The 21,666-nt window shown below is 48.7% G+C and overlaps 1 protein-coding gene across 3 annotated transcripts in view; it reads right to left on the bottom strand.

Moving 5' to 3' along the window:
• Znf710 (zinc finger protein 710) overlaps window positions 1-21,666 on the bottom strand; it is a 66,785-nt gene that overhangs the window by 22,234 nt on the left and 22,885 nt on the right. The window contains exon 1 of one of the 3 annotated variants that reach the window (XM_045145769.1): window positions 8,353-8,442. The exons of the other annotated variants lie outside the window; for them this stretch is intronic. The gene's annotated coding sequence lies outside the window, so the exon portion shown is untranslated. Of the gene's footprint in view, window positions 1-8,352; window positions 8,443-21,666 lie in introns of those variants that run through there. 3 annotated transcript variants of the gene reach the window in all.

The raw sequence follows: 21,666 nt of genomic DNA, 5'->3' as shown, positions 1-21,666 counted from the left end.
ATCAAGGAAGAAATCAAAGAGGAAATCAAAGAGGAAATCAAAGGAATCAAAGAAGAGGCAGGACACCAATTTAATGAAATAAAGAAGGCAATACAAGACATAAATAGGGAAATAGAAATAATAAAGAAAAACCAGTCAGAATTACTAGCAATGAAGAACACAGTTAATGCAATAAAAAACTCTGTAGAAAATCTCACCAGTAGGATGGATGAGGGAGAGGACAGAATATCTAAGCTAGAAGACCAGGTGGCAGACCTAATGCAGTCCAACAAAGAGAAAGACAAACTTATAGAAAAGTATGAGTGGGAATTTCAAGATATTCGGGACACTATGAAAAGATCCAATATAAGAATTCAGGGCATAGTAGAAGGAGAAGAACTCCACTCCAGAGGCATAGTAGGCATCTTCAACAAAATCATAGAGGAAAATTTCCCCCAAATTGGGAAAGAGGTGCCAATACAGATACAGGAAGCCTTTAGAACCCCAGCCAGACAAAACCCAGAAAGAACCTCCCCTCGCCATATTATAATCAAACTTCCAAACACACAAACCAAAGAAAAATTATTGAAAGCAGTTAGAGAGAAAAATCAAGTTACCTACAAAAGCAAGCCCATCAGGATTACAGCAGATTATTCAACACAAACTTTTAAAGCCAGAAGGGCTTGGAGTGATATATTCCAAGTTCTGAAAGATAACAACTGTCAACCAAGGTTACTTTATCCTGCAAAGTTATCCATTCAAATAGATGGAGAAATAAAGACATTCCATGACAAAAGCAGGTTAAAGGAGTATTTGAAGACAAAACCAGCTCTACAGAAAATACTTGATAGAATCCTCCATGCTGAACAAAAGTAAAACAAAATTATCTGGGCTAGAGAGATGGCTTAGCAGTTAAGGTTCTTGCCTGTAAAGCCTAAGAACTTAGGTTCAAATCTCCAGGTCTCACGTAGCCAGCTGCAGTGAGGCAAGCACGCAGTGTCGCACATGAGCACAAGGGGGCGCAAGTGTCTGGAGTTCATTGGCAGCAGTTGAAGGCCCTGATGTGCCCACTCTCTCTCTCTCAAAATAAATAATAAAAAAATATTTGTTTATTTGAGAAAGAGTATGTATATGGGTGTGCTAAGGCCTCCTGGTGCTGCGAATGAACTCCAGACAAATGTGTCACTCTGTGCATCTGGCTTTAGATATTGGAGAATTGAACCTGGGTTATTAGGCTTTGCAAGCAAGTGGCTTTAACCACTGAGCAATCTCTCCAGTCTCTCAGCACCATCTTTAAAATAATAATAATAAGGAAACCAGGGCTGGGGAGATGGCTCATTTGGCAAAGCATTTGTTGAACAAATATGAGGACCTGTGTTTAGGATCCCAACACACATATAAAAAGCTGGGTGTGAGCTGGTGGTACATGCCATTAGTCTCAGCACTTGGGAAGCTGAGGCAGGAGGGTTGAAGTGAGTTCAAGGCCATCCTGGGGCCACAGAGTGAATTCCAGATCAGCCTGGGCTAGAATGAGACCCTACCTCAGAATACTGCCCCCCCTTAAAAAAAAAAAAGGGTAGAAGGGCTGTAGAGATGGTTCAGTGGATAAAGTGCTTGCTACACAACTCTGAGTGCCTGAGTTCACATCCCCAGACCCCATGCACAAGCCAGAAGCTGTGAAAGGCTTCTGTAATCTCATTGGACCTATGATGAGAAGGGAGGCAGAGATGGGGAATTTCCCTGGAAGGTCACCAAGGGAGCAGTGAACAAGAGAGACTCTGCCTCAAATGAGGTGAAAGGTGAGAACTGATCTAAAAGCTGTCAGCTGACTTCCATACATGTGCCATGACAGACCACCCCCCGCCAAATATGACAAACAGTGAGGCAGTGGTAAAGCACAGACTAGAAAACAGTCTCTGGGGGCTGGAGAGATGGCTTAGTGGTTAAGGTGTATGCCTGTAAAGCCTAAGGACCCCAGGTTCAATTCTCCAGATCCCAAGATGCATGCATCTGGAGTTAGTTTGCAGTGGCTAGAGGCCCTTGATTGCCCATTCTCTCTCTCTCATCTAAGAATGAAATGAAAACGTGCTCCACCATGCCTGGTTTGAGATGGCTCAGCTGTTAAGGTGTTTGCTGGCAAAGTCTAACAACCAGAGTTTGGTTCCCCAGTACCCACATACAGCTGGATGCACAAAGTGATGCCTTCATCTGCAGTTTGTAGTGGCTAGAGGCCCTGGCATACCCATTCTCTCTCTCTGTCTCTCTGCCAGTGTGATGGTGCACATCTTTAATCCCAGCCCCTTGGGGAGATCAAGGTAGGAGGATCACCATGAGTTAAAGACCACCCTGAGACTACATAGTGAATTCCAGGTCAGCCCGAATACCTCAAAATAATAAATAAATAAATAAATAAATAAATAAATAAATAAATAAATGTAGCTGTTGCTGTAAAAGCATATTGTGGATGTGGTTAACATTTATAATTCCTCAGCTTTCAGTAAAATAAGTAACACCTCTATAAAGTGGATGGGCCTCATCCAATCAGTTGATGGCTTTAGGATTAAGGGAAGGAAGATTCCTTCCCGGAAAAGGAATTCTGCCTCAAGACTGTAACCTACAGGTATTGCCTAAGTCTCCAGCCTGCTGGCTACAAACTTTGGACTTGTCAGTCCCTCAACTGCATGAGCCAATTTCTTAAAATAAATCTGAGTCTCTGAGTCAGAGTCAGTCCCCCCTCCCCCCTCCTCCATATTGGCTTTATTTCTGTGGGAAACCCTGAGACCAGCACATTGATTCATTCACTAACTGTTTATGGGTCCTCTCTCTCTTCAAGAGTAGATGGTGTCCATAAGGAAACAAAAGAGCTTTCTAAGGGAAAGACGCCAAGTGGGGAATAGGGAGCAGAAAATAGTCATCAAGGGACCAAGAATGAATGAATGACCCAGAGTCACACATTCAGCAAGGTCTCTGCTCCCAGGCCCCTGGAAGCCACAGGCCCCTTGATCCTCCACCCCAAAGCTCATCCATCCTTTAGTAGAGAGGAGGGAAACACTGTCCATGGCAGGACAGTGGCCTTGGTGGAGGGAGACCCTTTGCCTGTGCAGTATCAAAAGTGGCCTTAGAATCTTCACTATAGTTAATAACTTTGGAGACCCTTCTGCCAAGGCTATCATCTTACAGAGGTGGACAGAGAAACCCCAAGGTCACCTGTGTCTCTTGGGAGCTTGACTCCTACTGTGTTTCCACAATGGGCTAAACATAACACTCCTGCCCCAGACCCTGGGCAGGACTTTCGTCTTTCTGGAAGACGGGCTTGGTGAGACATCCAGAGAAAGAAATTTCCACCACTCAAGCCGCCTGCAAGCAATGTTTTGAGCTAAGCTTTACCATGGAGCTGCCCTTGCCCTCATGCTAGGTAGTCCATAAAGGGGGCTGGAGAGATGGCTTAGCAGTTATGACACTTGCCTGCAAAGCCCAAGGACCCAGGTTTGATTTCCCCAGTACCCATGTAAAGCCAGATGCACAAGGTGGCGTATGTCTGGAGTTAGTTTGTAGTGACTAGCGGCCCTGATGTGCCCATTCATTCTCTCTTTCTCTCTCAAATAAAGTTTTTTGTTTGTTGTTTTGTTTTGTTTTTCAAGGTAGGGTCTCACTCTGTCCCAGGCTGACCTGGAATTCACTAGGTCGTCTCAGGGTGGCCTCGAACTCACAGCAATACCAAGCAGGCAGCACAGCTCACTGGGCTCTCCTTGCAATCAAGGGACTATGTGCGCTTGCCAGGCTGGTCCCTGCCTCTGCAGCTGTTTCGCTCCATGCTGCTTTCTCCTTCTTCGTGTTCCAGCCACGTGGGCTCTGTTCACTGTCCATAATTGACTTGCTTGCATGTGACCTTTCCACATGTGCCTAGAACGCATGCGCATAGGTTTCACAGCCTTCCACTTTCAGTTCAACTGCCTTCCGCTGCTCCTACAGGTTTAGTTCCCCAAGTTCTCAGCAAGTTCAATACTGCTCCTTGCCCAGTGTGGTGGTGCATAACTCTAATCCTGGCATTTGGGAGTATGAGGCCAGCCATGGTTATACAACAGCCCCTGTCTCAAGACCAAACCAAACCAAACCCCTTTCCTGCTTGGACTTTAAAATAATTCTTAATGATTTGCTAACAATTTACTTGTTAGCACAATCATTTGCTTAATATCTGGCATCCCAGTTAGATGACAGACTTCCCAAGGGCAGGGGCCTTGTCTGTTTGCTCACCATGGCACCCCAGCAGAGTCCACACAGACAATGAGTCATTGGCCTTCAGAGAAGGTGAAGAAAAAAGAAGCCGCTTGCTGAGCCAACCTTGGAAAACTGCCAGGTAGGAAGCCCCAGCCTTTCCTTCCCTTCCCTGAGGGTCAGGAACAGATCCTCTTCCCAGGGGGAAGAGACAACAGGCCTTATGTTTTTGGAAGGCTCCTTGTCTTTCCTCTAATCCCAGAAGCAAAACACACATGTGTCCTCCAAATAAGGATACTATATGGTGGACTAAAAAGTCACCAGCGTCTCAGCACTTGGGGAGGCAGAGATAAGAATATCACCATGAGTTGGAGGCCAGCCTGGGATGCAGTGAGACCTTGCCTCAAAAAATAAAATAAGCCGGGAAGTTCCCACGGAAACTATGGAGTCTCAGAGCTCTGAAAGCCCCTTCCTCTCTGATTTCTTTCCCTTTCTCCCCCTCTTACTCTAAAATAAACTTTTATTCTTTTAAAATACAAAAATAAATAAAATAAAATGAGCCGGGTGTGGTGGCACTACCCGGAGATTACAGAGTGAATTCCAGATCAGCCTGGGCTAGAGAGAGACCCTACCTCAAAAAACCAAAATAAATAAATAATAGGGCTGGAGAGATGGTTCAGTGGCTAAAGAACTTGCTTGCAAAACCTAAGGACCCAGGTTTGTCTCCCTAGTACCCATGTAAACCAGATGCACAAGGTGGCACATCTGTCTGGAGTTCTTCTGCAGTGGCTAGAGGTCCTGGCACACCCATTCTCTGTCTGTCTCTATCTCTCTCTGCTTACAAATCGATAAATAAAAACATTTTAAAATATAAACGAAATCAGCTGGGCGTGGTGGTGCACACCTTTAATCCCAGCACTCGGGAGGCAGAGTTAGGAGGATTGCCGTGAGTTTGAGGTCACCCTGGGACTACATAGTAAATTCCAGGTCAGCCTGAGCTAGAGTGAAACCCTACCTCGAAAAACAAACAAATAAAAAAAAAATCAGCTTAATGTTAGCAGAGAAAAACAAATCAAACTTTAGCTCACAAGGTTAAGAGGCAAAGATAAGAATTCAATGAAGATATAGCAGAAACATTGGGCTTGAACTTTGTCAGGCTCTGGGATGGGCACGTGTAATTTCTAACCTGTGAGCAGTTCTCCATGAGATAGAGTGGAAAAGTGAGGCTGATGGAGCAGGCGGCATGGAGCTGTCTCCCCTGTGGGACTCTGCTCTGTAAGGTCTGGGTGGGGATGGGCTTTCTGGGTCATGTCTTCCTCCCTTGACCACTCAGTTTGGACCTAGGAGCCCCTCGTGGCTTCCCTTCCTCCTTATCCAGTTTCATCTCTGATCTCTCTCTCTGTCTCTCTCTTTCTCCCATAGAGCCCTCCGCCTTCTCCATCCTGTCTTCCTCTCCCTCCATTCCTCCCCTCTTCTGTTTCCATGGCAACCCCATCCTCCGCTCAGCCACTCGGTCTTGCGTTCCCATCTCATCTCTTTCTTTTCTCTTTCATCTGTCCCCTCATCGTAGTGTTAAGTCCAAATCCCCCCCCCCATGTCTTTTGCTTCTGGCTTCTTGCTCTCCTTTTACTCTCCTTTCATCTCCTTCAATGTTCCCTTGTCATCTCAGGGCGACATTTATTTATCTCTTGTTTAAAAATAAAGAGAGAGAGAGAGAGAGGGAAGGAAGGAAAAGAAACCCTGTTCCATCAGCCCTGGCTCTTCCATCTCAGTCTCCTGAGCCTTTTAAGAGTCAGAGCTTGAGGACTGGCAGGAGGAAGGAGGTATCCCGGAATGGACCCCTGCCTGCCACAGTGATGGCTTCAACGGTGGAGGGAAGGGAGCAAGCACACAGCTGGGGGAGCACTGCACAGTGGCCTGATTCCCAGGAGGGTCAGTGGAGAGGCTGGAGAACCCTGCAGATAGGGCAAGGGGGCCTACCGCATGGCAGACAAGCCCAGAACCCTTCATGTTGTCTGCGGCAGGAAATTGCTGCTCTCCAGGGAAATCTCAACCCCAGAGCTGCCCCAACACCCTTCTTGCAGGCCTACCTTGCTGGACTTCCAACAAACCTAGCTCCTCTCCCTTCCTCAAACCAGGTGGTGGAAATCATCAACTCAAGATTCACTTTTCTGTTTGTTTGTTTGTCTTGATATCAGGTCTCACGCTGGCCCAGGCTGATTTGGAACTCACTCTGTAGTTCTAGGCTGACCTCGAACTCACTGACATCCTCCTACCTCTGCTGGGATTAAAGGCATGTGCCACCACACCCAACTAAGATTCACTTAAAAAATTTTTTTTTTTTAGGGCTAGAGAGATGGTTTAGCGGTTAAACGCTTGCCTGTGAAGCCCAAGGACTCTGGTTCGAGGCTAGATTCCCCAGGAAGCACATTAGCCAGATGCACAAGGGGGTACACATGTCTGGAGTTCATTTGCAGTGGCTGGAAGCCCTGGCGTGCCCATTCTCTCTCCCTCTTTGTCCCTCTCAAATAAGTAAATAAAAATAAACAAAAAATTAAAAATTTTAAATTATTTTCTTGAGAGAGTATGGGTACACTCTTGTTGCTGTAAACAAATTACAGACAAATGTGCATCTGGCTTTACATGGGTACTGGGGAATCAAATCTTTAATTACTGGGAAATTTCCCCAATTCCAAGATTCATTCGCTTAAAATTTTTTTTTGACAACTTCCATAGTTATAGACAATAAACCATGATAATTCTGGTCCCCCCACTTCCCCTTCGCAGTTCCACTCTCCATCATATCCCCTCCCCTCTACATTAGTCTTTTATTTTGATGTCATCACTAAGATTCACTTTTTTATTTTATTTTATTTGAGAGCGACAGAGAGAGAGAGAATGGGCGCGCCAGGGCTTCCAGCCACTGCAAACAAACTTCAGACGCATGCACCCCCTTGTGCATCAGGCTAACGTGGGTCCTGGGGAACCAAGGCACAAACTGGGGTCCTTAGGCTTCACAGGCAAGCACTTAACTGCTAAGCCATCTCTCCAGCCCCCAAGATTCACTTTTTAGGCCCGGGGTTGGGGCTCAGCAGTAGAGCCACTTGTCTAGCATGTGTGAAGCCATGACAAAAGTCCTTAACTGCCTCTGAAAAAAGGCAACAATCATCCCTGGGCTCTCCTGGAGCCTAAGTTTGCATTGAAAGTTATCTGCTCTTCCCAGTGTCTTCCAGTTCATACTCGCTGAGCTGCTGGTGATGGATGTTTATATTTCCATTTTACAGATGGGCAAACTGAGGCTTAGAGGAACTTAGTCACATGGCTGGTGAGAGCCAAGACAGGACTTGAGCCAAAATTATAACCATGATCTTCCTCATTGACTCCCCTTCTCCCAGGTCACAGCAGCCCAGAGCCCAGCCTCCTCCAGGCTGCTCCACTGCTGTGTTTAATCTGCAGTGATCAGAAATGACAGGAGAACCAAAGATCCAGAAGCAGATTTACAAAGAAAAGAAAACAAGCCGATTATGGCGGTGGCCCCAGTGACCGAGAATAGATGGGCTGGTGGAGAATGGCATCAAGTCCCCTGGGAAATGTAAGCTACATGGGTAAGGAGGAAGGGGTCCTGGGTTTTTAGGAGCTCCATGGGCTGTGTGTACCTCTGGCACAGCTCGAAGTATCCCTGTGCCAGGGAAGAGGCCAAAGACCCGTGGGCCCTGAGTCCTGCACTCCAAGGACACGGCTGTGATACCTGCCTGGCCTGCCCTGTCCACAGTCAGCAGAGCTCTCCCAGGATGCAGCAAGCCCCAGGACCAGGAACCTAGAGAGACAATGTCCTACCACTGACAGGTCAGCTCCATTACTCCCCCCCCCGCCCCCCCCGCGCCGAAGGCTGCTCTCAGAGGCCAGAGGAAGCTAGGGGGAGCAGCAGTGCGGAGGAGCCAAGAAGGCCAACCCTAACTTTGCAGCTAAACAGTTGAGAGGCGAGAGGCTTGTACCTCAGCACCCGGTCCTCCACCCCCAGCTCCATCTTGAACTATGTATCCTTAGGCAAGAGGCTCAAACTCTTGGGGGTCAGCTTCCTTGTCTCTAAAGGGGCTAGTGACAAGAAAAGGAGCTACCACATACTAAGCCCTTCCTTTAGGTCAGGCATTTACTTACTGAGATCGTGTATATCGAGTATGGCATCTTGGGAACGAAAGCCATTGTACAAGCTGGGCCAGTATGGGCGATCTAGAGAGTTCCAGACCGGCAAGGGCTACATAATGAGACCCTGAATCACAAAGACAGAAAGGAAAGGGAAAGGAGAAATGAGGAGAGAAAGGGCTGGGGAGATGCTTAGGTTGGCAAAGTGCTTACTATGCAGCATAAGGACCTGAGTTCAGATCCCTGGCAGCCCACCTGTAATCCTAGCACTCTGGAAGCAGAGGCAGATATACACACACACATACATGCGCACACACGTCCACCCACACAAGCATGAGTGCACACATACATGCACACCACACACATCTATGCATGCAAAAGAAAGGGAAAGAAAAACAAGCTTATTTTACAGACAAGGAAATGGAGACAGAGAGAGAGAATGGGCACATCAGGGCCTCTTGCCACTGCAAATGACTCCAGATGAATGCACCTGGCTTTACGTGGTACTGAGGACTCAAACTCAGGTTTCGAGGCTTTGACTATAACTGCTGAGCCATCTCTCCAGCCCTTATCATCATCATCATCATCATCTTTTTTTCCCGATATAGAGTCTCGCTCCAGTCCAGGCTGACCTGAAATTCACTATGTAGTCTTAGACTGGCCTTGAACTCATTACTGTCCTCCTACCTTTGCCTCCTGAGTGCTGGGATTAAAGGTATGCACCTCCACGCCCCTGGCCTCATCATTATCATTATTATTTTTATCATTATCCACTCCAGAGGTTAGGAGGGGTGCTGGGTGCCAGTGGAGTACAAAGATCTCAAGGACCAAGGACCACACAGACTGGTTAGAGATAAGATTAAGAGCTACAAAACAGCCATGAAGAATATCAAACAGGAACAGAGTGTGGGGCGGGTTTTTTTTTTTTTTTCTTTTTCTTTTCTTTCTTACTTTCTTTCAAATTTTCAATCTTAAGGGACCAGGGATTCCCTTCCATGGAAGCTGCACTGAGAGACTGCGGTCTGGCCCCGTCTCCCCAGCTTTGCTTGTGTGGGCCTTGTCCCCTTAATCTGTGGCATGGGACAACGATTCCCAGTTTTCTAGGGGAAATGGAAAGAGAAAGGGCTGGGGAGATGCCCAGACTGGCAAAGCGCTTACCACGCAGCTGTCAGGAGGTTGAAGTGAGCCCATTGGCTGAATGAGATGGATGGATGGATGTCACACTACAGGAAGGTCAAGTGGAGGGGCTGTGCAGAGGTTTAGGGACGAGAGATTTGCTGGTTAAGAAGCCACCACTCTGACAGACCCAATGGGGACATGGGCTGGCCCAGACTGGTGGGAGAGGGGAAGAGAAAGGTCAGACTCACTGCATGGCAGGGAAATGCTGAGGCTGAAGGACAGGCAAGGAGTGTGGCCTGGCCTAGAGCCCTCTCCTGTCTCACAGGCCAGCATGACTCACCCAGGCCTCCATCCCTGCGGAGCCCCTGGCAGCGCTGCCTCCCCAAGCCAAGTGCTGTAATCAACATTTATTTTGCAGTCACCCACACACCCAAATCGGGTCCGGATTTATGCCAGGAGAGGAGTAAGGAACGTGCCTCTCACTCGCCATTCACGTAATGCCTCATGGGTCTGTGGGGGGGGGGGGGGAGAGGGCCCGCTGGGACACGGCTGGGCTCGGCGGGGGAGAGCGTACGCACGCACGCACGCACGCACGCACGCAGCCGGCAGCCACGCGCCCCGCCGGCCTCAGACGCCCAGCGGGAGCCGCGCGCCGAGCCGCGCCCCCCTCAGTCACCTGCTGAAGGGCCGCTGCGCGCACGCTGAGGGGAGCCGGCTGTGCAGAGAAATGAAAAGCCATCCATCCTTGACCCCGTGGGCTGGCTGAGGATGGGGCTCCCCCACATGCAGGAGCAGGAAGAGGCTGGAGCCCCGGTAGGACATTCCACCCCTTGCGGCCGTGGCAGGCTTCAGAAAGGCAGAGAGGCCGGTAGAGGTCAGAGAGCCAGGCAAAGGCTTCACAGACAGGTGCCCGGATGAGGGCAGGCCCATGGATCTAGATCACACAGGCTGGCACACGGGAGCCCGTGAGGTTGAGCAGGGTGGTGGTTCTCTGCATGTGTGCCAGGTGCTGGCGTTCACGTGTGTGCATGTATCCGAAATGTCAAAACCGATTTTAGTGGCCGTGACTAGTATGAGCCAGGGAAATGCCTCACCTTCTCTGAAGGAAGGAGGGGAATGTCCTCCTGGCTCTCCCTGCTATGGGGTAAGAAGACCCCTCAGGACAGACGTTAGGGAGTAGGTGGGACCCCTTTGTTTGGGGAAATTAAATCAGTTTAGCCTTTTTTTTTGATTTTTCGAGGTAGGGTCTCACTCTGGCTCAGGATGACCTGGAGTTCACTCTGGAGTCTCAGGGTGTCCTCGAACTCACAGTGATCTTCCTACCTCTGCCTCCCGAGTGCTGGAATTAAAGGCATGCGCCACCACGCCCAGCTCCAGTTTAGCCATTTTCTCGCTGTGAAACCTTTAAGAAAGTTGCTTTATATCTCAGGGCCTCAGTTTTCTCAACTGTAAAACAGGGCTCACAGCCTCTCCCACAGAACGGTGAGGATAAAATAAGACCATGAGAATGGACGTAGCCCGCTTGGGGCAGCGGTTTGAGCAATGGTCATTCCTAGCTTTCACCAGCACAGTAGATGTATATATACAATACGGATCACCCAGGGCTGCCACTATTTGGCATACTCTCACGAACACTACAATAATCTCTCCCATGAAGTAGGGTCACAGCAGGTGCAGGGAAGGCCAGAGATGCTGGGAATGAACATCAGTTCACAAGCAGTTCAAGCCAGAGTTCTCAGCCCTGGACGGAGTTCCCAGGCTGCCAGAGGACAAAGGGCCAGCATCAGTGCCAAGGGGGCTCTGCAGGAGAGAAGTGAAGGAACAACTGCTGCTTCCTTTCCACGACCCACCCAGGCTCAAACCTCAAAAGGCTCCATTTCCAAACAAAGTACAAAATCCCACTCTCAGACTTGTGACGGTGGCTCAGTTTATCATCCCAATACCAAAGCTGAGGCTGGAGGATTATCGCAAATTTGAGGCCTGAGCTGCATAGTAAGACCCCTGTCACGACACAAGACAAAATACTTAGAAAGCTGAGACACTAAACAAACTCCAACAAGTAAACAAACAAACAAACAAAAATCCAACTCTCCTCCCCCAGAATATGGACAGCTCATTCTGGGATAGGTGGGTCCCTTCTCGGTCCAAACAGCCTAGAAGAATCACAGGAAGAAAGGCAAGGCCCAAGGTTGACATCCATACCCCAGTGCTGGAAGGATCTTGTGTGAAGTTCACCCACAGTCACCCATGCACAGCCAGGAGGCATAGGTCACCTCCTCCCTGTTCTGTGGCAAGCACTGGCTGGGCGGTCCTGGCTCAGGGCACTCAGGCAGGCTTTCACAGGCTCAGAACAACCTCTCCTCCCAACATCCCTATCTCTGGGTGCCGAATTGCAGTAGGAAATACAAGTGTTTCTGGGACTCAGGAAGACAGGTAGGGCAGGGAATGAGTACACCCACTTGCCTGGGCTCAGCACTGTACACAGCATGTCAGAATGGCCAAGTGACCTAAGGCGCCAGACTCAAGCTCCTGCTTCCTGGAAACACTCAGGGGAGGGCTGGGGATGGAGTGGGTAGAGTGTTTGCCTATCATCCTTATAGCCCTGATTGGATCCCCAGCACCAAGTGACTTGGACAAGGTGGTACATGCCTGTAAACCCAGTATTAGGAAGGCTGAGGCATGAAGATTATTTTGGGGATAAGGCCAGCCTGGGCTAGAAGAAAGCTGGGGGAGAAAATACTGTCCCACTGTCACTGATGTGTACTGTGTACTTGGGTCTGGACGGCTGCCTCCATACCACATGGAAAACTTTGTTCCTTGTCATTATCCCTAAACAATACAGTGCATCAGCTATTTATATAGCATTTACATTGTGTTGGATGTTACTATAAGTCATCCAGGATGATTTACAGCACATGGAGGATGTGTGTGGGCAGTGTGCAGATAGTACAACATTTTATATAATCTCCTCGTGGATACCATGGGACGACTATAAAAGTCATTTAAAAAGCAGACTGGTGCCGGGCGTGGTGGCGCATGCCTTTAATCCCAGCATTCGGGAGGCAGAGGTAGGAGGATTGCCATGAGTTCAAGGCCACCCTGAGATGACAGAGTTAATTCCAGGTCAGCCTGGACCAGACTGAGACCCTACCTCGAAAAAACAAAAAAAAAAAAAAGCAGACTGGAGCCAAACATGCTGGAGCATGCCTGTACTCTTAGGACTCAGGAGGCTGAAGTAGGAGGATCAGAAGTTTAGGATAGCCTGGGATACACAGTAAGCTCCAGGACATCCCAAGTTACATAGATAAGACAGTGTCTCAAAATACATATAGCTGGGCGTGGTGGCGTATGCCTCTAATCCAGCACTCAGGAGGCAGAGCGAGGAGGATCGCCGTGAATTCCAGGCCAGCCTGAGACTCCATAGTAAAGCACTGAGTACTGAGCATTGGCTTAGCGTACGTACTCTGACTACCGGCCAGTTCCTGGAGGATCTAGTCCCCCTGCTGGTGCTAGCTCCAAAGGGTACTCATGAACTTGGAATCCTGACTGTTGCTAAAGCCTATTTCCACACTGATTGGGGTCCCCTGCCTCCCTTTCATCTCCAGGACAGGGTGGTTCTGGGTGTTTTCCTGGGGTGGCAGGAAATGTTCCTGTCCAAACTGGAATAACCTGATGGCCAGCCAGGCTTGATTTGTCAGCAGGTGAGAAACAGGTGGCACCAGGAAGAGGCACGAGGGACACTCCACCTTGTCCGTGGCATTGAAGCCTGTGACAAGTGTCTATGGGCTGCAGAGGGGTGAGGAGTGGCCTTAGATTCCATTCATCTCTATCTTTCCCCTGAAGCACAGATCCTGAATGTCCCTGAGGAAAACACATTACACCTTTCTTCACGGGGTACAGCTCTCCCAGATGTGGAGATCGCAGACTGGGGTTCATCCCCGCAAGACCCGCACAAAATAGGTACTCAACAAGGTCTCCACATGACCCTCCCGATCCACCTCCCACAGTGCAGCATCGACCAAGTTTCTATCCAGTCTGCATCTGCCCTGGTTACCTGAGAGCAGCCTGCTCTGGTATCTGGCTTGTCACTGCACCTTCCCTACCGCCGCCCTCCCTTCCTTGACTCTGCCTTAGTCTTCTGTGGGGAGCAAGTGTCTCCTTCCCTGGGTGCTCAAGCCCCGAGGTCCAGGTGTGGGCCCTCCTTCAGCATAAGACTTTTTGTTGTTGTTGTTGTTGTTTTTTGAGGTAGGGTCTCACTTTAGCTCAGGCTGACCTGGAATTCGCTATGTAGTCTCAGGGTGGCCTCCGGAGTACTGGGATTAAAGGCGTGCGCCACCATGCCTAGCTTAAGACATTTTCATTCAGGTAGCACCACCGCTGCGTACTGGTCTCCATCATCCTAGATCCGCATCCCTAATGACCAATTCCATTCACACTTCAACAAACACAGGTGAGGCTCTCCAAGGGGCCAGGCTCCTGCTATGGATGGAGGGGGAAGGACACACGTGAGCCTTTGTTCCTGGGGGTCTCCTAGATGTGGGACCTGCATGCATAGTGGTTTGTGTCGGCACACTGGTCACTTTTCTCCTCATGTCACCTGAGCCACAGCAGCTCAAGTTTCCCTCCTCCAGCACAGGTCCTCTTTCTGGGACCCCCTCCCCCAAACACTCACTCTTTTCCTCACAGCCAGGGCACCCAGAACAGGCAGCATGTTCCAAATGAACAGACAAAGGTTGTTCCTTTCCCAGATGGCAAGCAGCTCTTCCTGGAGAGAAGGTTCTAATCTGCCGGCCGGCTTCCCTACCCACCCCAGTCACCCTGTCTCACTCACGTCCCTTCCCTCTCAGATCTCCGAGGCTCTCCCACAGCAGGTCACGCTTGCTCAGGTTCCCTTGTAGCCCAGTAGGCTGATGTCTGGGCAACACTGTTTCCTCTCCCTCTACCTGCACCCCCATGAACAGGGATCTTCCATGGCCTCCTCAATCCCTGCCCTGTGACCTCCATCACTGTCGTCCCCACCTCTCCGGAAGGTCACAGCCCTCTGCAGAACACAGAGGCTTTGTCAGCATGGCCACCCTTTCCTTGGGCCCCCGTGTCAGGCTTCCAGTCTGCTTTCTTGTCCCACACATGCCCCCTCCGAAAAGCCATCTCGGTGGCCTCTGGGCTTACCTCTCTGCTAGTTACTAGAACCTCCACCCCAGGCCTACAAACTAGTCCTCCTGGGTAATGACCCTCTCTAACCAACGTTCCCTCACGGTCAAAACTCCCAAGTTGCTCTTGTCCTTCAAGGCCATGCACCACTCTCAGCTTCCTGTACCTAAAACTCAGGAGGTCACTTTTGAGACCCGAGACTGGCAAAAGACAAAGACGACACAGTTCCTTCCTCAAGGTGCAAAACAGGTTGATAGGGCTGGAGAGATGGCTTAGCGGTTAAGCGCTTGCCTATGAAGCCTAAGGACCCCGGTTCCAGGCTCGATTCCCCAGGACCCACGTTAGCCAGATGCACAAGGGGGCGCACGTGTCTGAAGTTTGTTTGCAGTGGCTGGAAGCCCTGGCGCGCCCATTCTCTCCCTCTTTCACCCTTAAATAAATAAATAAAAATAAACCAAAATAAAAATAAAGCTCTCATGTCTTTAAAAAAAAAACAGGTTGATAGCTACTACATAAAAGTCTCATGCGAGGGCTGGGAAGATGGCTTAATGGTTAAGGCGCTTGCCTGCCTTTGGTTTCCTAAGGACCCAGGTTCGATTCCCCAGTACCCATGTAAGCCGATTCACAAGTTTGCATGTGTGTCTGGAGTTGATTTGCAGTGGCTAGAGGCCCTATTGTGTCCATTCTCTCTCAAATAAATAAATAAATAAAGTTTAAAAATAGTCTTCTATGCCTGGAGAGATAGCTTAGCGGTTAAGGCCCTTGCCTGTGAAGCCTAAGGACCCAGGCTCAATTCCCCCAAACCCACATAAGCCAGATGCACAAGGAGGCGAATGCATCTGGAGTTTGTCTGCAGTGGCTAGAGAACCTGGCGTGCTTTTTTTCTCTCTTTCTTCCTCTCTTTTTCTCCCTCACAAATAAATAATTTAAAAAATAATAAAAATGTAATCTCCTACGGCATAGAGAGGGAAGTGAGAGTAACATTAGCTAGGGAGTCAAAGGGGAAGGGAAGCCTGAGCAGGCTTTGGTAGGTCATAGAGGACATCAGCAGGTGGCAAAACACATTCAGTGGGGAGGGGCCAGGGTAGGAGTACCGAGACCTGAGAACTGCTAACTAAACATATTTCAAGGGCAACCAGGGCCCTCAGCCCATGGTAAGAAATGCCCCTGGGATTGTTCAAAGTGGTGGCCCTGCCTACTGACCCCTGCACACACGAGTGGAGTCACTGCTCAACAGTAAGTGAGCTAACTAGGTTCTTCGGCTGAAAGGAAAATAAAGACACCCGCAAAGGAAAGACCCCAAGGGTCGGTTTTGATAATTTCGCTAAACTGAAGTGAATGCTCTCTCCAGCTCCCAGGTGACATTTAAAATTCCCTCTGTCTAGTACATAGAACATTTATGTCCCTGTCACAAAAGATGTGTCAACACAGCCTCCCAACCCTCAGATAGAAGGTCCTTTATTGGGGGAGGGCCATCTAACTAGTCCATCTAAATCCTGTTAGATCACAGTCCCCTTTCCAGGACCCAGGTTTGGCCCAACTGCAAATCTTTCCCTGTGTGGGGTGGGGCACCATGCTTGACAATTGTCAAGCACAAGTGAACTGGTCAGTCCCTGGGTAATGTTCTCATAGCTCTACCAAGTCCCTGTGGGCCAGGAAGGCCGACACCAGGCTCACAAAAAGAGGGGAGTTCAGGGGATCCATATTCACTTCTGACCTTCAAACCAACATTAACCCCAACTCAAGGCAGAAAAGGAAACATCCCAGGGTCCGATCTGATTCCCCAACTGATGGATTCACAGTTTCTTATCCGTGACAACAGGTGTCTCTTGCCGAATTGGGAAACTTTCCAAAGACCCTACCCTCTCAGGGCAAGGGGTACAGGACACTAGTGTGTGCAGAGGGCTGTTTGCATGCATGCCTAGAGCCATGGGGGGGGGGAGGGACTCCCATTCTCCCTTCCTCAAATAAACCGACCTCTTACTCATCCCTTCCCTTGAAAACAGAAGTGCTGTTCAAAAGGGGAGAAAAAAAAAGAGGTAAAAGAAAAGGAAAAAGAGGAACTGAATATAAGAAGAAGAAAAGGGAGGAAAAAAAGAGGATGAGAAAAGAGCGATCCCAAGGGAGGTGAGGAGCGCTCTGAATGAAAGGCAAAAGTGAAGAGGAGAGCAGAGACACAAAGGGCGGGGGAGAGAAAGACAGGAGCTTTGAAAGAAAGAATGTTCCAGCGTGAATAACAGCGTGCAGGGGAGAGAGGAGTGCTTGAAAAGGAGCAGCCCAATGCGGTGACCCCTCATTCACAGAAGGTGCCAATCACAGGGACAATGCAAACCCTTTCTTCTTTTCTCCTTCTCTCCTTTCTGGGGAGGGAGAGGCTGAGAACTGCAAGTTAATTTCTAAAAGTGCAAAAAAATACATTCGGTTCCACTGGAGAAACATCAAAGAGCTGCTGTAAAGGCCTCCCCTGAAACTCACAACACCCCTGACAAGCACCCCCTTTCCAGGGCCACCTCAGGCCCAGTACCCATCAGCTTTAGTTTAGTACCAACCCAGCTGCCTGGCTGTGGCTGCCTCCCATAGGGTCCTGGTGAAGAGGACCAAGGGAGCCTCAGGCCCCAAAGGTGTGAGTATGAGGCATGCCCGCTGGACAGCTCTAGCTAGTGGGTAGCTGGGCATCTACAAGTCCAAGGGCTGTTCCAGGATGGAGGAAGATACACGCAAGAGGTGTGTCTGCTGGTGTAGCCGCTCTGGCTGGGGTGGGGGTGGGGGGAGGTGCTGGGTGATTCCCTCCACCTGGACTCTGTCTTCCGGTTCCTCTTGCTGGAACAGTCCACAGTTAACTATGTGGAATGACTGAATCAGCCCTGGGACCAGGCAGCCACTTGAGGGCTGCTCAAGGAGCCCAGCTGCCTAGTTAGGCTGGCTCCTCGGTCCAGGAATGTGAGAGAGTGGACTGGGTCCACCAAAGTGCTCAGTCCCTGTCCCTTAGGAGAATGGGACATTAAGGCTTGTTCTCACTTCAGATTTCTCCCATCATCAGAACTCGGCACTTTCCTGAGTCAGCTATGACCCAAAGATGGCAAGAAATAGAGGTGCTACAATGGGTGAGACTGAGGCAGGAGGATAGCTTGAGCTCAGAAGTTAGAGGTCAGTCTGGGCAACATAGCCAGACCTCAGTTGGAAGAAAGGAAGGCAGGGAGGCAGGAAGGAAGGAAGGCAGGAAGGAAGGAAGGCAGGAAGGCAGGAAGGAAGGAAGGGAGGAAGGCAGGAAGGGAGGGAGAGAAGAAAACAGGTGACCTAAGCTTGGACTGGGACTTCCTGTCCTCTCCTTCCAGCTGTGGGACGTTGTTAGCCTGGCTGGTTGCAAGCTCTAGGTGACACAAAGCTCACACAGAGCTCTCAATCTGGTGACCAAATGGCTCCCAAACTGTCCCTCCGAGATGTTAGACCCCCTACTCCCCTTTGTTTTGCCCCCTCCCCCCTCTCTCTTTTTGTCTTCCAGAGCCCAGGGAGTCATGATGAAACCTGAGATGGGGGTCACTTTACACAGAGGCTGTTTTGCCTTCTGATCATCCAAAGGCTGGATAATGAGAAGGGCCTGGGAGCAGAGAGGCTTTGGGGGAAGACTGATTGGCTTATTGATTGATTGACTGAGCGAGCGAGTCTCGGCCTTCCTCTGTATTGAGCACTCTGCTTGTGTTGGGCTCAGTGCTGTGGGCTGGGATAAAATGACAAGGACGAGTGGGGCCCTGAGAAGCTGGGGGACAATCAATCTAGTGGGGTTGGGGGACACACAATGGATCAGGGAAAGAAATCCTAGCTTTGCCATTTTCACCAGGAAAGACTTAGCTGGATACGGTCCCAGAAAGGCTCTAAACCCAACAAGGAAGCTAGAGACAGAAAAGAGGCACACGGTAAATACAGGCTCAAGGGGTGTAAGCATGGGGCAAAAACGACTGATCCACAAGCTCGCAACCTTTCCTGCATTTGGATGTGATGTGTGAATGCCAGCAAATATTTAAGGAGCACCAACTACGTGCCAGCTGGCTCCCATATGTTCTTCAGGCAGTTAAAAAAAAAAAAAAAAAAAAGGCTTGGAGAAACGGCTTAGTGGTTAAAGCACTTGCCTGCAAAACCAAAGGACCCAGGTTTGATTCCCTAGGACCCATGTAAGCCAGATGCACAAAGGGGCACATACATCTGGAGTTTGTTTGCAGTGCCTGGAGGCCCTGGTGCACCCATTCTCTCTCTATCTGTCTCTTTCTCTCAAATAAATAAGTAAAATAAGATATTTTTTTAAAAACTAGGCAGGTGTGGTGGCACATGCCTTTAATCGAACTCAGGAGACAGAGGTAAGAGGATTGCCGGGAGTTCAAGGCCACCCTGAGACTACTCAGTGAATTCCAGGTCAGCCTGGGCTAGAATGAGACCCTGCCTTGAGAAAACCAAACCAAAACAAAACAAAACAAAACACTCTGGTGTAGTGGAAGCAGTAGCAACAACAAAACCCCCCAGGCAATGAAAATTTAGTGAGTAAAGGACTGTGCTAGAATGAGAGAAAGAGGCCAAGAACCCAACCAAGGGGCAGCTTGTGTGTGTGTGTGTGTGTGCGCGCGCGCGCGCACGTTGGAGGGAGGGACAGGGTAGCTTCTGCAAAGGAAGTTAAAAGGCATTATTTGAATATATTAAAGGGAACTAAGTTTCCATTTGTAGGTTGGATATGGTGCCTATAATGCCAGCACTTGAGAGATGGAGACAGAAAGATCAAGAGGCCAACGTCACCAGTTGAAGGCCACCTTAGGCTACAAACAAAACAAAAATTCCATTTGTTTTGAAATGGCTTGAAAGAATTTCTCTGGCCAGAGAGTCTAGAAAAGGAAATAGAACTGATTGACGAACTGATAAGACATCCAATAGCTATTTTCCTGACCAGTTGGTGTATTGAGAGGAATCTGAAATAGGTCAAGTCATCTGGTTAGACCAGTAGAGATAGTAATTAACTCTTTTTTAAATATATACATGTTAAATATATGTATATATACATTTTTTTCTTTTAACAGTTGATTACTTATTTATGTATTTATCTGAGATAGATAGACAGATGGGGGGCAGATAGATGGATAGAGAGAGAATGAGCACACCAGGGCCTCTAGCCACTGCAAACAAACAAACTCTAGACACATGTGCCACCTTGTGCATCTGGCTTACGTGGGTACTAGAGAATCAAACCTGGGTCCTTAAGACTTGGCAGGCAAACGCCTTAACTGCTAAGCTATCTTTCCAGCCCTATATTATTATTATTATCATTATTATTTTGGTTTTTCAAGTTAGGGTCTTGCTGTAGCCCAGGCTGACCTAGAATGCATGATGCAGTCTCAGGCTGGCCTTGAATTCACACCAATCCTCCTACCTCAGCCTCTCTAGTGCTGGGATTAAAGGCATGTGTCACAATGTCTGACTAAAAAAATATTTTTATTTATTTATTTGCAAGCAGAGAGAGAGAGAGAAGACAGCGAATGGGTGGGCCAGGGCCTCCAGCCACTGCAAATGGACTCCAGATGCATGCACTACTCTGTACATTTGGCTTTTGTGTAGGTACGGGGGAATCAAATTCAAGTCACTAGGCTTTGTAGGCAAGTGCCTTAACCACTCAACCATCTCTCTAGTTCAGTAATTAACTATTTAAAAGAAGTAATCATCACTCAGTGTTTAGCTCAGCAGCAAGAAGCATTTATACTCAGACTTAACTAAAATTGTGATTATTATTTTTTTTGTGTGGGAGGGTTTCAAGGTAGGGACTTGCCCTAGTTCAGGCTGACCTGGAATTCATTATGTAGTCTCCGGCTGGCCTCAAACTAATAGCAATCCTCCTACCTCTGCCTCCTGAGTGCTGGGATTAAAGGCATGCATGGTGATGCCTGGCTTAAAATTGTGATTTCATCTCTATCACAACTTCCAAGGCCCAGGGTCCATTGTTGAAGAGGTGGCGGGAAGAATGTAAGAGCCAAAGGAAGGGTAGGACTCCTTACAATGTGCTCCTCCAGACACCAAATGGCCTGGATATCCATGACCTCACAGTGCCTGGCACTACCTACACAAGACCATCATAATAGGAAGAAAAGATCATGACAGCAAAATAAAAGAGAGACTGATTGAGAGGGGGAGGGGATATGATGGAGAGTGGAATTTCAAAGGGGAAAGTGGGGGGGAGGGAGGGCATTACCATGGGTTATTGTTTACAATTATGCAAGTTGTCAATAAAAAAAAGAAAAAACCAAAATAAAAATAAATTGTGATTTCATGGTGTTAGGAAGAAGGGATGATGCCAAGTGTGGTGGCGCACGCCTTTAGTCCCAGCACTCAGAGGCAGAGGTAGGAGGAGTGCTGTGAGTTCAAGGCTACCCTGAGACTACATAGTGAATCCCAGGTCAGCCTGGACTAGAGAGAGACCCTACTTTGAAAACCCCCCCAAAAAAAGAAGGGGGAGAAAAAGGAAAGGCTTCACATAACCAAAGTTGGTGAATCAAGACACATTTGAAAACACAGAGGTGAATGAGAGACAGAAGCACTGCACTGTTAGAGAAGGGAGGCAGGGCAGAGCTTCGATCATCTTCAACCCACCAATGGCTGTTTGATATAAACAGATACAGATGCATTAATTTTTTTTTTTTTTTGATTTTCCAAGGTAGGGTCTCACTCTAGCTCAGGCTGACCTGGAATTCACTATGTATTCTCAGGGTGGCTTCGAACTCTCGGCGATCCTCCTACCGCTGCCTCCCAAGTGCTGGGATTAAAGGCGTGCGCCACCATACCCGGCTCAGATGCATTAATTTTATTAAAACAACAAAAAACAGCTGTGCTAGTGCATACCTGTAATCCCAGCATTTGGGAGGTGTAGGCTAGAGAAATGATTTTAAGGCCAGCATCCATTACATAGTGAGCCGGAAGGCAGCCTGGGGTACAGGAGACCCTGTCTCCAAAACAAAACAAAACAAAACAAAAAGCCATGTAAAGGAGTCACTGTTGAGTCAAATGATCACACTTAAGTCCATGGAGTAT

This window comes from Jaculus jaculus, chromosome 3 (assembly GCF_020740685.1).
Source record: "Jaculus jaculus isolate mJacJac1 chromosome 3, mJacJac1.mat.Y.cur, whole genome shotgun sequence".
NCBI classification, from domain to species: domain Eukaryota; kingdom Metazoa; phylum Chordata; class Mammalia; order Rodentia; family Dipodidae; genus Jaculus; species Jaculus jaculus.
Note: the sequence above shows the minus strand (reverse complement) of the source record. Positions and strands in the feature narration are given on the sequence as shown.